Source organism: Pituophis catenifer, unplaced genomic scaffold, assembly GCF_029215685.1.
Source record: "Pituophis catenifer annectens isolate HBS135680 unplaced genomic scaffold, rPitCat1.0.hap2 SCAF_4, whole genome shotgun sequence".
In the NCBI taxonomy this organism is placed as follows: domain Eukaryota; kingdom Metazoa; phylum Chordata; class Lepidosauria; order Squamata; family Colubridae; genus Pituophis; species Pituophis catenifer.
Genome location: NW_027256884.1, coordinates 115,697,519 through 115,705,458, shown reverse-complemented (window position 1 = coordinate 115,705,458; position 7,940 = coordinate 115,697,519).

The window sequence follows — 7,940 nt, the reverse complement described above, 5'->3', positions numbered from 1 at the left end:
CCCCAATCCTAGGGGAAGGATACTGCAAAATCTCCATTCCCACCCCACTCTGGAGCCAGCCAGAGGTGGTATTTGCCGGTTCTCCGAACTACTCAAAATTTCCGTTACTGGTTCTCCAGAACCTGTCAGAACCTGCTGGATTTCACCCGTGGTTTAGTATAATCGGAATCTGTCCATGGTTTGGATAACAAAATTATGGTTAAAGCAAACAATGAGCCAATAACAATGATATTTTTTTTAAAAAAAAAAACATAGTTGTCTTATAAGAATTGTTGGTGTACATTTCCATCATTTTAATGCTATTGTGTTTAGAGGGACTTATTTTCAAATAAGCATGCTCAGGAATGCAGTTTTAGATTTAGGAAATTTAAGGAAATTAGCAAACAAAAGAGACAGCTAGTTTAGGCTAGTGGTTAAGACACCAGGCTAGAAATCAAGAGAGTGTGAGTTCTAGTCCTGCCTTCGGCATGAAATCTGGCTGGGTGGCTTTGAGCCAGTCACTTTTTCTCAATCCAGCCCTCCTCAAAGGGTTGTTGTTGTGGGGGAAATAGGAAGAAGAAGGTATATTAGGTATATTCACCACTTACCTATACAAATAGTAAAGGTGGGATAAAAATAAATAAAATAAATAGTAAGGATTTCATTCCTGTCTATAATGAATTAAATCGTCACCCAATTATAGTGTTCTGTTGCATTTCTAATAATATTGTAATGCAGGGATGGGTTCTAAATTTTTTTACTACTGGTTCTGTGGGCGTGGCTTATTTTGTGGGTGTGGCTTGATGGTCATGTGACAATTCTTTAGGATTTAGCAGAGGTACTGGTCTACCAGGCTTTTAACTGCTTGCAGAGCTGTACCGATCTACCCATTTATTTTTGCAGGCACTGGTCTACCCATTCATTTTTGCAGGCACCAGTCTACTCATTTGTTTTCTTTTAACACTAATCAGCTGTAGGGCGGCCCTTTGAAGCCCTGCAGCAAGAGTTTAAACAGTTTTTTTCCCTCCAGCCATCAGCTGGAACTCAGAAGGCAGCAATAGATTAGGGGTGGGGCAAATAAATGGTAAGAATAACGCGGGGGGGGGCAGAACGGGTTCGGTGATGTCATATCGTCACCACTACCGGCTCGGCAGAACTGGGCCGAACCAGGAGGAACCAACCACTGTTGTAATGACATAACAATCTTGTCCATTGATAGTCAACCCTCTGAAGGCTGATCTTTAGGAAGCAAAATTGCACATTTCAGGGATGTAATTGTCCCAAAGGTGCTTTTTCAAGAGGCAACTGGACTTTCTGGTTTTTTTCTTTGAAGAGCTGAAGAAGCTTCTTGGATGAGAAGCAAAATGTCTCCAAAAAAAAAAAAAAAAAAAACCCCAACAACCAGAAAATCCAATTCTTGAGAAAGCACCTTTGGGACAACCATGACCTGGATGACTGAGAATCTTCATAGACATAGAAAACAATGAAACCAGCCAAGGCTTAGCAATGAACATACTTAATGAACATCATGCTGATGGCCCAGTAAAAAAAAAAGAAAAAAAACAGAAAGCGAGGGACAGAAGACACCTGACACCTGTACGGTAGTCCTTGATTTATGATCACAATTGACCCAAATTTTCTGTTGCTAAAAAAGACAGTTGTTAAGTGAGTTTTGCTCCATTTTACAACCTTTCTTTTATTTTTTATTTATTTTATTTTATTTTATTTTCAATTTATATACCGCCCTTCTATATAAATCTATATAAATTTGGCCCAAAAATTTAAAAAACCACAAACCAATTAAACATTTAAAAAAATTTAAAAAATTTCTTCCTAAGCCAGCCCGGCTTGCTGGAAAAAGTGGGTTTTAAGGGCACGACGGAAGGCACTGAGGTCTTGCCACAGTTGTTAAGTAAATCACTCCAGTTGTTAAATTAGTAACACAGTCGCTAAGTCAGGGGTCTCCAACCTTGGCAACTTTAAATCTGGAGGACTTCAATTCCCAGAATTCCCCAGGCAGCAAAGCTGGCTGGGGAATTCTGGGAGTTGAAGTCCATCAGGCTTAAAGTTGCCAAGTTTGGGGACCCCTGCGCTAAGTGAATCTGGCTTCCCCATTGACTTTGCTTGTCAGAAGGTCGCAAAAGGTGATCGCATGACCCTGGGACATAGCAACCGTCGTAAGTACTTGCCAGGTGCCAAGCCATCCAAATTTTGATCACATGACCATGGGGATGGCTGCAATGGTTTTAAGTGTGAAAAACAATAAAAAATCTGGGGTTTTTTTTCCCAGTGCATTTATAACTTAGAATGGTCACTAAATGAATGGTTAGAAGTTGAGGTCTACCTATAATGAATTTGTATAGTTTTTTAAATGTCAGACAACATGTCTATAAATATAAGAGATTATGTTGTGCCTCTATTCCCTCCCTTCCCCGAATTATTTTTTTTTTCATTTGAATTCATCTATGTGTAAAAGAGAGAGAAAAGACAGAAGGAAAAAAGGACCACTTTGCCCAATAATCACAAGAAATGCCAGAAAATCTAACTCTTGTTTCCTTGCTTGTACTGCCACCTGCTGATCCAGTAGTTCAGCTGGAGTGATAATTATTTTCTGCCAATCCAGATACTATTCAATGAACTGGAAATAATGTGTACGAGACTTCAGATTCTATAATCCGCAGCCATAATAATTTAAAGCTTTACTGCAATGTGAATTTAGGCTAAAGAAAATATCTGCCACTGGATGAATAGAAGGTCTGTAACCTTATGCTTGAGGGACGCAGTGGCTCAGTGGCTAAGACGCTGAGCTTGTCGATCGAAAGGTCGGCAGTTCAGCGGTTCGAATCCCTAGTGCCGCGTAATGGGGTGAGCTCCCGTTACTTGTCCCAGCTTCTGCCAACCTAGCAGTTCGAAAGCACGTAAAAAATGCAAGTAGAAAAATAGGGACCACCTTTGGTGGGAAGGTAACAGCGTTCCGTGCGCCTTTGGTGTTTAGTCATGCCGGCCACATGACCACAGAGACGTCTTCAGACAGTGCTGGCCGTTTGGCTTTGAAACGTAGATGAGCACCATCCCCTAGAGTTGGGAACGACTAGCACATATGTGCGAGGGAAACCTTTACCTTTACCTTTTTAACCTTATGCTACAGAACAAATGAATGCTTTCTGGAACATCTTGCCCCATGGAATAAGTTCGACTCCAACTTTCCCAATTTTCTGTAAGAACCTAAAGTCTCTGCCAGTTAGTGTGGGGTTCCAATGGGGGAGCATCACAGTGGGGGTGTTTGATAGATTAAAAACAGATCTCACTTCTCCCTCATCAGCTCCTGCCCTCCCCATCTTTAATTGGATCATAGTGTTTGGCTTATATTAACATATTTATGTTTTTAGTATCTATATTTTTTTTAATCTGTTATGATTGTAAGCTGCTCAGACTTATCCTGCGGTTAGATGGGCAGTTAATAAACAAACAAGCTAACATCTGCAGACCCAATGTCTTATGAAATTACATTTACAATACTGTACTTAAAATTCTTATTAAATTAGAACACCCAACCACAATGGTAATAAAATTCAAGATCTGAAAGATACTGGGAGGATAGGGGAGATAGTAAATCTTCCATAACTGTTCTCCAAATTGCATTCCCACACATGGCATTATTTATCTTGATGTACAACTTCAACTGTCTAATGCAGGATTCGGTGACCTCAATCAGAGGCCACACTCCTAAAATATGAGCAGGGCTGGAATCAAAAATCAGAGGGGTGGGGGAGGGCAAGATCAAAATTAATTTAAGAAGAAGCTTAGACCTTCACTTCTGTTCTTTATGGCGCATCTTTCCTCTGGCTCATCACCAGCAGCTCTTTAGCCCTGTTTTTCAAATTTGACCACTGTTAAGATGTGTGGAATTTAACCCCAGAATTCTGTAGCCAGAGTGCTGGCTGAGGAATTCTGGGAATTGATGTTCATACCAGTGGTGGGTTGCCCCCGGTTCGGACCGGTTCTATAGGACCGGTAGTAAAACTGGCAGGAGGCTCCGCCCACCGACCCCAACGTCATCAGGAAGCTTCTGCGCATGTGCAGAAGTGCAAGCGTGTGTGAGTGAAGCAAGCGCGCGCAAGCGGCCCCATTGCAAACCGGTAGTAAAGATGAGTAGAACCCACCCCTGGTTCATACACCTTAAAGCAGGGTTTGGGAACGATGGCCCTTTTACGACCTGTGGACTTCAACTCCCAGAATTCCTGAGCCCCACCTCTGCCTTAAAATTACCAGACTTGAAAAACACTCCTTTAACTTCACTTGTGCGCTTGAGAGACACTTTTTTGAGCATCTTTCCGTGTTAGCCTTTCAAACCATGGCATATAGTCTGTGTGTATTTAATGAATTGATTTGATTTAAATCCTGCCTCACAAGACCCTTTCCAAATCTGTTGAGGAAAGCTGAAAAGCAGACTTCAAAAGACAAATAAAAAATACCATCTCTGAACATTCAATTTAATTTACGGATAAAACAGATGTGGTTTGCTTGCTCCTCTAAAGATTAAGACAACGGGGAGTAAAACAGACGTGGAATTAGTGAGGGGCTGAAAGGATAACATCTAAGAGGAAAAGAGGATTATAAGAATGTAATTATCTGTTCAAGAGAAGGTTGGAGGTCATTGCATTTCGTAAACTTAGTTTCCTCCTTTTCTTTTTTTCTCTTCTTGAACATTTTCCTTTTTTCTTTCATTCTTTTTTTTAGATTTGTTTTTACTCCATGTAAAGCGCCCTCTCTCTCTCTCTCTCTCTCTCTCTCTGTGTGTGTGTGTGTGTGTGTGTGTGTGTGTGTGTGTGTATACACACATATACATCAGGGTTGGTATTTACTTACCTTCCCTACTGGTTCGCACGCACATCTTCCGTGATGTGCATGCACATCTTCTGTGCATGCGCAAGGCCTTCTGCGCATTCTCAGAGCCTCGAAAACTTGCAAAAATGGGACATCATGACATCCACGCGGGTGGGAGGGGCATCCTGCAGTCGCCCCTATCGGTTTGCCCGAACCGGATAGAATTGGCTGAATACCGGATTACCTATGATGATGTCATGGTAGGTGGGCGGAGTCTCCTGCCGGTTTTACTACCGGTTCTATAGAACCGGACTGAACCAAACCGGGAGCAACCCACCACTGATATACATATACATATACATATACATATACATATACATATACATATACATATACATATACATATACATATCATATGCATATGCATACAGTATGCATACAGTATGCATACAGTATGCATACATATTCATCAGGGAGTAAAATGAATACCATGAAGGGGGGGGGATGTTGGAAAGCCTATTTCCCTCCCACATATAAAATAAATAGGCCTGTAGATCAGCCAGTTCTGCAAAAGTTCTTCTGCTGTTCTTTGAATCTAGTCAACTTTGTAATGAAAGGGGCAGTTCCACAAATAGTTATGCTATAAATTTTTAGATAATCAAGCTTAACACCAACACCAGAATGAATGAATGCTTGCTGGGAGAGAGACTGGCAATCAGTACAAATCCTTTAACACTGATGTCGCACAACTTTCATGTTTCCATATCTTCTTGAGTTAACAGCCTACCCTGCACTAACTACAACTTTGTTTTAATTTTTTTTTTATCCTACTTTTATTACTTTACAGTGGTATCTCGGTACTCATGGTTAATTGGTTCCGGGAGGCACAATGAGTATTAAAAATGATGAGTACCAAACATTTTTTTCCCATAACAAATAATGTACCGAGTCACAAGGCAGCCAACACCAACAAGTTCTAGCTTGTGCATTGAGTACCCAACAAACAATAAGTACCAGGACAAAATTTTCATATCAGAATGCTTTGAGTATCAAATTCAGTGAGTTTCAGAGCAGTTGATTACCCACTGTATAAACAACTCAAGGTGTCAGACCTGCCCCAACTTGATCTTTTAGGCAAGAAAGACCCTCTACTCAGTTTGTAGTGAAGGATACATTTTACTAAAAGCTAAGTGGTTTACAGTATTAGCAGAGCCAGAACTGAAGTTCGCATACCAAACTTTCTTGGTTAACTTTCCCGTTCAGTTCCTCCTCAGTTCCTCCCTTATTGTTCAATAGTATTTGAATAAATTATTTAGGGAATTATCTCTTCAACAGGCGGGAGTGGGGGATAGTTGGTGAGCTGTTGCATTCCATTCCCAGCACTTTGACCTTGAGATAGTGTCTATGGATGACACAATGGATAGTTAGCCTTCCCCCCTTCCCAACCTGCTCCCGACCCCCCGACCCCCTACTTCATGGCAGACTGGCAGCTAGCGAATGCAAAGCTCAAGCCAATGATGGCAGTTCTGATACAAGGTGGCAAACATACATAATACTCCTTCCTCCTTCCCTTTTCCTCACCCTTCCCTGCAGCAACAACTCTATGAGGTGAGTTGGACTGAGAGAAACTGACTGGTCCAGAGTCACCCAGCTGGGTGACTTTGGGCCTAAGGTGGGACTAGAACTCACCATCGCCTGGTTTCTAAATCAACACCTTGATCGCTACACCAAATTGGCTCTCCAGTTTGGAGACTTTCAGGCACTTGTAAGGTTATCTCCCTTAATTTCCCAAAGAATGCTATAAACTGCCGTCTCAGTCTTTTCAAAACCACTCTCTGCCCTATTTAAGTTCCCTGCACTAAATATGTGCTTCTCACCGAGGAACTTTGCAGATCCTGGAGTAATTGGCAATATGTAAATAAACGGACTTTACTGAGAATTCAGCTAACTTCATTTAGAGAGACAGAGAGACACTGAAGGCTTGCCATCAAAGTGCATTTCAGAGGCTATGCAACCCAGACCATAAGCTTTTCAGAGAAAAAGCAAAATTCTTGGACTAAATTGCTCAGTTCTGTCCAGATGTTTAAAGCAGTCTGCATCTACTGCCACGTCAGTTAGAGCCCGATTTCCTCACTTAATGCAGAAAACATCTTTTTCTCAGCTGCTGAGTAATACTAAGAATCATTTTAAATAATAGCTTTCATTAAAATTAAAGTTAGCATGGAGAAAAGGGACCAAATGGGGAAATTAAAAAAATGTCCATTATGTTACAACTGCCCCTAACATGACCTCTCCAAATATTCTAATAAAAGAACTCCAGAATTCCAGGCAACGATTTTTGGGAATTCTGAGAGTTCTTATCTCATCTCTGCAACAAGTTGAAAAATTTTGAATAGCATTGTAGAAAGTCAACGTCTACCCCTCTTAGAAGGATGAAATATTTTGGGAAATATTAAAAAATATTTGCATTTTCTCTTTTGCCTATAGAGCCAGCTATGACCCCTACATGACCCCATAGGAATCTGACAACAGCCAACTGAACATTAAAGGACATGTTCTTGCACAGGAACAGGAAGCTCAAATACAAAGCCCAAAAAAGGTATAACACCCCCCTCCACTTTCAACTCCATTTTGTCAGCTGCCCAGAACCATAACCCCATTTGGTTCTGCTTCATCAATAAACCATCTTTCCAATCAGCCTCAATGTTTCCAGTGGCTTTCTCCCAGCTTGAACCAGATGTATATCTTCCCATAGCATACTACAAAGCAGGCAGACATTTTTATACCCATTCCTCACTCTGCCTGGAAGCCAGGTATGTTGCATGAATCCACTCCTTGTAGTTATTTTATGGTAGAGTGTAGTGTACATACTCGGGCAACTGGTTTCAGTAACTCGTGATTGTTAACCATAGGACTTTAATATGATCAGAGCTGTGCTTTTTTCTCTCAACAGTGCCACATGATAGAAATGCCAAGTGATAGTATTTATTTTAAAAGGCTGTAACAAAGCATTTGTTAAAGAGAACAGAACACATTCCAGATATTAATGATGTGAACAGAACATTAATCGGGGACTACCTGTACTGCAAAGAAGCTATCTATTGCAAATAACCAGCCTCAAATAAGGTAGAAGG